The sequence below is a fragment of the Canis lupus genome, chromosome 18 (assembly GCF_011100685.1).
Source record: "Canis lupus familiaris isolate Mischka breed German Shepherd chromosome 18, alternate assembly UU_Cfam_GSD_1.0, whole genome shotgun sequence".
Taxonomy (NCBI): domain Eukaryota; kingdom Metazoa; phylum Chordata; class Mammalia; order Carnivora; family Canidae; genus Canis; species Canis lupus.
The window spans coordinates 5821877-5832633 of NC_049239.1; positions in this window are offsets into that span (position 1 = coordinate 5821877).

Sequence of the window (10757 nt, forward strand, 5' to 3'; positions counted from 1 at the left end):
TATTCATCTGTAATTCTTTTTAGTAGGATCTTTATCTAGTTTGGGGATCAAAATAATGCTGGCTTCATAGAATAAGATTGAAAGTTTTCCTTCCATTTCTATTTTTCAGAACAATTTAAGGAGAATCGATATTAGTTATTTTTTAATAGTCTGATAGAATTCCCCAGGGAAGTTATTCGGCCAGTACTTTTGTTTGTTGAGAGAGTTTTGATGACTGTCAATTGCTTTGCTGGTTATGGATCTGTTCAAATTTTCTATTTCTTCTTGTTTCAGTTTTGGTAGTTTGAGATTTCTAGGAATTTGTCCATTTCTTCCAGGTTGCCCAGTATGTTGCCATATAATTTTGCAAAGTATTCTCTTATAATTGTATTTCTGTGGTGTTGTTTGTTATCTCTCTTCTTTCATTCATGATTTTATCTATTTGGGTTCTATCTCTTCTCCTTTTGACAAGTCTGACTAAGATTTATCAATTTTATTAATTCTTTTGAGAACAAGCTCTTAGTTTCATTGCTCTCTTCTACTGGGGGTCTTGTTTGTTTGTTTGTTTTTATATCATTTATTTATGTTCAAGTCTTTATTATTTCCCTTCTTCTCCTGGCTTTGGCCTTTATTTGCTATTACTTTTCTAGTTCCTTTAGGTGTAATCTTAGGTTGAATATTTGAGACTTCTTACTTTTTGAGATAGGCCTATATTGCTATAAACTTCACTCTTAAGACTACCTCTGCTGCATCCCAAAAGTTTTGGACTATCTTATTATTATCATTTGCTTCCATGTGTTTCTTTATTTTTTCTTTAATTTTTTGGTTAACTCATTTATTCTTAGAAGATGTTTATTAATCTCCATGTATTTGTGGTCTTCCTGAATTTTTCTTGTGATTGACTTTTAGTTTCATAGCATTATGGTCTGAATATATGTATGGTGCAATTTTGATTTTTTGTACTTGTTGAGAGCTGATTTATAACCCAGCATTTGATCTATTCTGAAGAATGTTCCATGTGCACTCTGAAGGAATGTGTTTTCTGCTGCTTCAGGATGAAATGTTCTGAATGTATCTGTTGAGCCCATCTCGTCCAGTGTGTTCTTCAAAGGCATTGTTTCCTTGTTGATTTTCTGGTTAGATAATCTGTCCATTGGTGTAGATGGGGTGTTAAAATTCCCTACTGTTATTGTATTATTATCAGTGAGTTTCTTTATGCTTGTTGTTGATTTATATTTTGGGGTGCTCCTAAGTCAGGGGCATAATATTTACAATTATAAAGATCTTCTTGTTGGATAGACCCTTTTACTATGATGCAGTGCCTTTCATCTGCTGTTACAGTCCTTAGTTTAAAATCTAGTTTGTCTAATAGAAATATGACTATCCCAGTTTTCTTTTGACACATGTTAGCATGACAAATTAATTGTTCTCCATCCTCTCACTTTCAATCTGCAATTGATTTTAGGTGAGTCTCTTGTAGGCAGCATGTAGGTGGGTTTTGTTTTTTTTATTCATACTGTATGTCTTTTGATTGAACCATTTAGTCCATTTACATTCAAAATGGTCATTGAAAGATATGAATTTAGCGCCATTGTGTTCCCTGTAGAGTTAGTATTTCTAGTGATATTCTCTGGTGCTTTTTAGTATTTTCTGCTTTTGATCCTTTTTCCACCCATTCAAAAAGTCCTCTTTAATATTTCTTGCAGGGCTGATTTAGTGATCACAAGCTACTTTAGTCTTTGTTTATCTGGGAAACTCTTTATCTTTCCTTCTATTCTTAATAATAGCCTTGCTGCATAAACAATTCCTGGCTGCATGTTTTTCCCATTCAGCATATTGAATATTTCTGGCCTTCCAAGTTTCTGAGGACAAATCTGCTGCAAACTTGATCTGTCTTCCCTGTATTTTAAGGACTCTTTTTCCCCTTGCTGCTTTCAGGATTCTTTCCTTGTTTATATATTTTGTGAGTTTGACTTTGGTAAACCTTGCAGTACATTGTTATAACTAAATTAATTTGAATTACCATTTGCTGTCATTTTCTCATTCCACTATAGTCTTGTTCCTATCCTCTCTTTTATGCTGATATTGTAAAATATATCACATTTCTATGTTTTAGATCTAACAGTATATGAATATCATTTTATATAGCTTTTATATAAGTTAAGAGAGGGAAAAAAGGAAATACGAATTTACTTTATCTTTCACAATTACATAATTATCTTTACTGTGTCCCTTGGTTTTGGTATTAATTTTATTTACTGTCTGAAGTCACTTGCTTTAGGTATGAAGAACTTCTTTTACTATTTCTTATTAGTCTTGTCTGCTAGCAATTAAATTTCTCTTTGTATATCTTGAAATGTTTTATTTCATCCTCATTTTTGAAACATAGTTTTGGTAGGTAACAGATCCTCGGTTGGCAATTTTCATTTCAGACTTTGAATATATTGTGCCACTTTCTTCTGGCCTCTATTGTTTCTAATGAGTAATCAGCTGTTAATCAGCTGTTAATCTTACTAAAGTTCCCGAAAATATGAATCTTGCTGCTTTTTAGTTTCTCTTTGTCTTCGTCCTTGCATTTAACATTTTTACTGTAATATAAATCTCTTTGAGCTTTCTTACTTTCAATTGGTTGGATATCCTGAATTTGCAGGATTTATTTTTCATCAAATTTTGAGTTTTCAGGTATTATTTCTTTTTTTCTTCTTCTTTCTATTTTTCCTCTATCTGGTATTCCCATTACACATATTGCGGTATAGTTAATGATATCCCACTTTTTTGTAAGGTGCTTATCTTGTTTTATTCTTTTTTTTCTTTTTTTTTCAGGATATTCTATCATTCTATATTAAATTCAATGATTCTTTGTTCTGACAATTCACATCTACTGTTGAGTCCACTTAGTTAATTTTTCATTTCAGTTGTTTTTCAAGTTCAGAATTTCCTTTTGTTTTTTTTTTAATTTGTATCTATTAATTGATGTGATTTATTTAACTAGACATTGTCATTATATCTTCCTTTAATTTTCTAATCATTTTTTACTTATTTATTTGAACATATTTTTTTTATTTGAACATATTTGTAATAGCTTATTTGAAGTTTTTCCTAACTTTGAAATCAGGGCTCTCTCAAAGGCAGTTTCTGCTGCCTGCTTTTGAGAATTATATATGGATCACAATTATATATGGATCACAATTTTCTTTTTCTTCACATATCTAAAATCGTCATTTTAGACATACTATTGTAGTAATAGTAGATACTGATCCCTGTCCACAACACACCACACACACACTTTGTAAGATTGTTGTTACTTTGTGGGTTTTTTATTTGCTTTGCTGAAATATTTAATGATGTCTGTCTATCTGCAGTGTACAACTTCTGTTGTCACTCCTCAGAGGACACAGCCTTCCCTGAGCATGACAGTAAGTTTACCAGCATTCTCTTTAACTTTCTCTTTGCCTGTGTTTATGTTAAAAGATGTCTGTCAACCTTGTATCATATCCAGTCATTAGCCTTTACTAATTGCTGATTGCTTGTTTTATTGCTTTCAAAAATACCCTTGTGTATAAATTACTACCTAATCTGACCTAAAACTTTTGAGGCCATTTGTTCAGGTTTGTCCTGGCTACAGGATGGCTCTTTTTAGCAGTCTCTTTCCTTAATTTTCTTTGATAAACTTTTAGCTTGTTTACACTTAGTTTTTTGCTATCTTGGAGCTACCAGCCTCCTCTTAATTGTTATCATCATTATTTATTTCTATTATTTTCCAGGGTACCCCTAGGCTTGAATTTTCCCCCAACTCTGTTCCAAAAATTCCTATGAGTATAGTTTTAAAGCTCTGTATTCTTATGACCTACATTTGTTCTGCTAGACAAAATTTCTGTACTACTGCTCTAGAAGTGAGGACTGGATCAGTGCCCCACTTCTCTCAGAGTGACACTTCTGCTCCACAAACAGGGCACTGAGTTTGGGCAGCAGTCTCTGTTCTTCTTGACTTTCCTTCCCTAGTGTAGAACAGATGAGCTGAAGGTGATGGGTCCCCAGGATTCTTGGCCTGCCATGCCTGGGGTAAAGTTTCTGCTCTATGAGTGGGGTTTAGGTGGAGGAAGAGATTGCTAGGTCTCTCACTGCTCTTGCTTTGAATAGAGTGTCTGCTACACTGAGCTAGGGTTCTTCTTTTCCCATAGAGATAACATAACCCTTGATGGAGAGCTGATGGGAACATAAAGGGGGCTTTATGTTTTTGGCTGTGTACATGAGAGTGGAAGTTCCATTTTGCTGACTTAGAGTGGGGAAAGAGTAAGTCATAGCTCAAATGCCACAGATTGTCACAGACTCTCACAATTATTATCAAGATTTAGTAAATTTTCTTAAACAAAACTTCATTTACTGTATGTTCTTAGAATCATTTTCAGAGATTTAAAATTATTACTTTCTTTTCTAACTTTTACCAGTTAGGTTATTTCAGTGGACAGGGATTCCTTAGGATCCTTATGCCACTGTTTTGGAAATTGTCTCCCAATATCATATAATTTTAAATTAAAAGCTTCAAAATCAATGAAGCATATTCATTGCTCTCAATAAAAAACATAGATATGCAATAATAGCTTTGGAAAGTTGTATTAATTGTCTAATGTGCATTAAAATCACGACAGAACTTAATGCCTTATAATAATGCTCATTCTTCTCATGAATCTGCAATTTGGCAGGGCTCCTCAGCTACTCATCTTTGTGTTATTCCATATCAACTAGTGTTACTTGAAGCTTGGGAATTGGAATAATCTGAAGGTAACTCATTCATATTTCTGATGGATGATGTTGGGGACTATAACAGCTGGGGCTTTTGAGTCTTTGTATCTTTTTGTGGCCTGTTCATGTATACTTCAGGGTAACAAACCATTTATTTTTTTTATTTTTTTTTTATTTTTATTTATTTATGATAGTCACAAAGAGAGAGAGAGAGGCGCAGAGACACAGGCAGAGGGAGAAGCAGGCTCCATGCACCGGGAGCCTGACGTGGGATTCGATCCCGGGTCTCCAAGATCGCGCCCTGGGCCAAAGGCAGGCGCCAAACCGCTGCGCCACCCAGGGATCCCTGGGTGGGATTTAGATGTCATTTAGATGTCATTTATGAACTGCTAAGACATACATTTTAAAAATGAAAACTCTATGGCCTTCTATGATCTAGCCTTGAAAGTCATGAAAAATCATTTATGCTATAGTCAATGGCTCATCAGATTCAATAAGGAGGAACATAGATCCCTCTTCCCATGGTAGGAGTATCAACTGTACCACCGAAGAAAAACGCATGGAGTGGGATGTATATAGTATGTCTACTATTGAAAAGTACTACCTACCACAAGGATGATAGCTAAGAGATTGCTATTTATTATTAGGAAACACAAATTTTTTAATAATTTAAAATATAATTCCGTTTGTTTTTTTTTAAATTCTACTTTATGTTTTCTTATGTGTATAATTCAGTAGAATATGAATGTAGTTTATAAATAAAGAGTCATGCATTGGGATTATATTCAAATTGGTTCTAATAATGGATTATATGTTCAAAAAATTACAAAATTCTGGTATAGAAATTAAAAGTCAGGGATCCCTGGGTGGTGCAGTGGTTTGGCGCCTGCCTTTGGCCCAGGGCACGATCCTGGAGACCCGAGATCGAATCCCATGTCCGGCTCCCGGTGCATGGAGCCTGCTACTCCTTCTGCCTGTGTCTCTGCCTCTCTGTCTCTCTCTGTGTGACTATCATGAATAAATAAATAAAATCTTAAAAAAAAAAGTCAGATTGAATGATTTTCTTAGGATTACACCAATATATGTATTATGATAGAATTTTGTGATGATTTCTGAATGAGTATAAAACACAAACTTCTGGGATCCCTGGGTGGCTCAGCAGTTTAGCACCTGCCTTTGGCCCAGGGCATGATCCTGGAGTCCCAGGTTTGAGTCCCACATCGGGCTCCCTGCGTGGGGCCTGTTTCTCCCTCTGCCTGTGTCTTTGCCTCTCTCTCTCTCTCTCTCTCTCTCTGTGTGTGTGTGTGTGTGTGTGTGTCTCATGAATGGATAAATAAAATCTTAAAAAAACTAAAACAAAAAAACAAACAAAAAAAACCCAACAAACTTCTGGAAGAGAATTACGATAATCAGCACATGCTAAGAACATTCTTTGTCTTATTATGTTGTGTGTAATGACACTATCAACATTGGTGTACCAATATTTCTTTGAATGACTGCTTTTGTTCTTTTTGAATATTGGATCCAAATGGAAATGCTGGATCCTATTTTACCTCTATGTTTAATTTTTTCTTTTTTTGATGAAACACCTTATTGTTTTCTTACAGTGTCGTTCCCTGATTTTCATTTGTTTTAGTTTTCTGTCACTCTGTATTCTATCATTATCCTTGGAAACTTCAGCACTCAAACATCTCCTGTGCTTCCATCTATGCTCTGATCATACTTTATATCTAATCCATTAATTGCTCAAACTCTTAACATTCTTTCTGTATATACAAACTTGATTTACAGAGGCAGAGGTAGAAAATGATTGAAAAATAACTCTGATAATATTCAATAAATGTCATTATGATTACCGGTGAATATTTTGATATGAAAACAAATGTAAAACTATGAACAAGAAACAAATACTCCTTCTTGAAGGCAGACTATGACCCCACAGGAAACACACATAACGGTATAGACAAATTAGAAATTATGATAATGCTATATGATATGTACACTTCAGTAGGAGATGCAAAGTTTTGAGGGAAACTAAAAGATGGAGCAATTTGCCCTTCCTTGGAGACCTCCCTGAGAGATAATATTTGAATTGAGCCTTATTAGATCTTCAGTGATAGTTTGTAACTAAAAAAGGGAGATAAGAGCAATCCAGGCCGTAGAACAAAGCTTCAGAGGCACAGAATTGGCAGACTAGGTGGGGAGGTTCAGCAAGGTTTGGACACTGAAGTATAATTGTGGGGTATAATGCCGCAGGGCTAGGGGTGTGAATGTAGTATCAGGAGAGGTGGCCGAAGGTAGGTTGTGTCTAAGTAGTGAGTGATTTTGAATGACATACAAAGGAATTGTTACAACTGATAAAGAGACATCATAGTTTGTAAGTAGAGGAACGACACAGCAAATTCTACATTTAGGAAGCCCACTTCATTGGTTATTAAGAGAAGCAATTGAAGAGATTTAGAACTGGAGAATAAGACACCAGATAAGACAATAATGTAATAGTGCTCTGCTGTTGAGAATGATATTGGAGAGATACCTTTTGTGTTTTTATTCCAATCCAATTCTTGTATATTTCTCATCTTAAAAACTCAAAGAAACAGAAAGTATCATGCAACAACAATAAAAAAAAATCTCTTTATGTAGAGGCATCAACTTTCATTAAACAATGTTTTAGCAAAATTTTAGGAGTCTCTTTTTTAGCATTAAGGAAAGAGAGAAATCACCATTTAAAATTTACTTGGGGGGATCCCTGGGTGACGCAGCGGTTTGGCGCCTGCCTTTGGCCCAGGGCGGGATCCTGGAGACCCGGGATCGAATCCCACGTCGGGCTCCCGGTGCATGGAGCCTGTTTCTCCCTCTGCCTGTGTCTCTGCCTCTTTCTCTCTCTCTGTGTGACTATCATAAATAAACTTTAAAAAAATTAAAATAAATAAAATAAAATAAAATTTACTTGGTTTTTATTCAATCTTTTTGCTCTTTTTTTTGTGATAGGATTTGTTCTTGTGGTACAAAATCAAACAGGTGTGTGACCAATATGTCTCCAAACTTCTGTTTTATTGCCTTTATGCTGAGGCCAGCACATCATTAGTATGACATTTCTATATTCACAATATCTTGTTTACCGAATGGTTATTTTATCAGAAGCAAAGACAATGTCCATCAACTGGTGTTATTAAAGACAAAGTTCATACAAGCTTCCTAGCTTATACTATATTGATCACGTTAAAAATTAAGAATTAACAGCAAGAACTGAAATCAGTGCAGATATTTCTTTAATATATCTTTGCAATGGAATTTTTAACAGGGTCTATTCCTTGCCTGAAACCTTCATATGCATGTTACTATTAATGCTGTCAACAGTATGAATTACAAATAAAGATAAACGGTGATGAACACAATGTTTTATGGTGAATCTTTTGCTTTTATCTCTAAAAATGAAATAGTTTTATACTATAATCCTGGTTATAGTCACTGAGCAGAGTTACAATAAGAACCATTAATAATATTAATTGCAACTTGAGATAAGAAAAATACGAAAAATCCTCTCAAGTGGAAAAATATTCGCTGTGGGTGTCTTTCATTTTTAGTCATTAAAAACAAAGTTCTGGGGCCAAGTACCACATTTGCTGTTTAGTTCCTTTATGCATTCAAATGATTGAAAAAGAACTTGACATTAACATTCTAATCACCCTCTTTAGTAAGGGCTGACACACAATCTATTTTGAATAGGCCTAAATGTCAATCACTGGGACAGAGACACTGGACAGAGGAGCAGGTCTGGAGGGAAAACAATGAGTTGCAATTCCAACATGTTGAGCTGTAGATTCCTGTAGGGCATTCAAGTGAAGATGAGCATCATGCAGTTGAATAGATGGCTTTAAAGGTCAGTAGAAAATTCTGGACTGGAAATACACATGCAGCTAGAAAATGTGTCTAAAACTAAAATGTACCTCTTCCCTCTCTATACAAATACATTAAATTCTTTCAAAGGTACTCAAGGATCTCCTCTCTCTGTTACTCACTGCTACAGGCCCAACAAGTATCTATTGAGTGAAAACAGAAAAGTTTGACTGAGATGCATACTTGGAGAGTAAAGTTTCTTTGTGACAGAGATGAAATCAGAGTTTGGTGAGAGAGATTTAAAAAGTGGGGGACAGAGACTATGAGGATTATAGGAAGGAAGAAATGGAGACACCTTTTTCTTCAGTGTTGGAAACAGGTGAAGAACATTTATTAGGAGTGCACAGGAGAAAATAAGTACTGAGTTATCATTCTCACCATCTTGGAGGACTATCAGCAACTCATTCATCACCCACTGAGCATCTCATTTGGAGTTACACTGGTCAGTGTTTGGGAGACAGCACAACCTCCTCTTCTGTAGACAACCACAGGACAAGAGTATTGACTCTTAGCCCTAAACAGAGAATGGGGCTTCTGGACTACTTGGGAAGTCATGGTGTTGAGTCTATACCCCCTGGGCCAAAGGAGAGATAAATGGAACCATTTTGTCACTGTCTAACTTACACAGTGTATACCTACTATATTTGGGAACTTATCTGGAATACTGTTAAACTCAGAATCTCAGTTTGGATTATTTTTGCAGACATAGTAGTAACACGAGATGAAGCCAAGTATATCTCTTTCAAGAATTACAAAAGGGCAAGAATTTACCCTACTTGCAAGCTAATAAAATTAGCCAGCCACTGTTTGAAGGATGCTGGCAGAAGACATAAGATTCCTGGGTCAGAGACAAAGAACTTTATTACCCATGGCACAGCAGACACCATGAGCTTCATGTTTGCATCAATTCCCTTTGTCCCACAAGTCCACGGGGTGAGGAAAAGGGAGTCAAGAGGATGTTGTGTTTGTTGTAAGTTTGCATGTTTGTGAGTTTTTAAGTTTACCAAAGAACCTCAAGCTTAGGGAACCCCAATCTTATAAAAAGGGGCTACAAGCAAACCTGCCTGTGTTTTTTCCCCCGAAGGGGCACATTACTATGTTGGACGGTAAACAGATCTGCCCTCTGCTCCAGAGAGAGATAATATCTCTACTTAGCCAGGCTGTTCGCTATGTAAACGTTCTGGAGAATATGGTTTAAGGGCTAGACTGCTAGAAAAATAATCCTCAAGGGCCGACCAGAATAGCTTTGATTTGTACTGGGAGAATGTGGTATAGGTCGTGACTAGCTAGCTATTGTAACCAAATTGGAGCCTGTGGGGCCATTCATCAACCAAACAATATCTTTTATGCAATTTTATGTGCACTACAAGAAATTATCTCCTATAAAAGTGAAAATGTCACTTTTGACTAGATGAGTCTAAAGTATTTTTCTAACTGCTCAATTTATACCTATTGCACAGACTTTGACGTGTAGCCAGTAATCGACACCACAGGATGAGATCACATATGGGGTGGAAGTAAAGGTGGAAGAGAGAAAGGCCTAGGTGGAAAACCAACTACAAAAATTTCAATCACTGAACCACATTGTTGCTAATATTATGCCTGTGCATTTAATAAAGATTCCTTAGTAATGAGATCTGACTGACCTTGCAGCTGGTTCTACCTGTTAGTGTTTAAATTTTATACACCAGTAAATTACATCTTTTTTTTTCCCTTGTTTTAGAAATATTTTTATTGAAAAATAGCACATATTCATAAAAGAAAATTATAGAGAGGTGCCTGGATAGCTCAGCCAGTAGAGCATGTGACTCTTGATCTCAGAGTTATGAGTTCAAGCTCCATGTTGGGTGTAGAGATAACTTAATTTTAAAACCAATAAAATTCAATAATTCAATAATTTTAAAACCTTAAAAAAAAAAAAGACAAGAAATAAAAAGTACTGATGAGGATGTGGAGAAAAAGGAAGATTCATGCCCACTTGGTGGGAATGTAAATTGGTGCAGACATTGTGGAAAACAATATGGAGGCTCCCAAAAAAATTAAAAATAGAAATGGGGGGCTCCAGGGTGGCTTGGTGGTTGAGCGTCTGCCTTTGGCTCAGGTCATGATCCCAGGGTCCTGGGATCGAGTCCCAC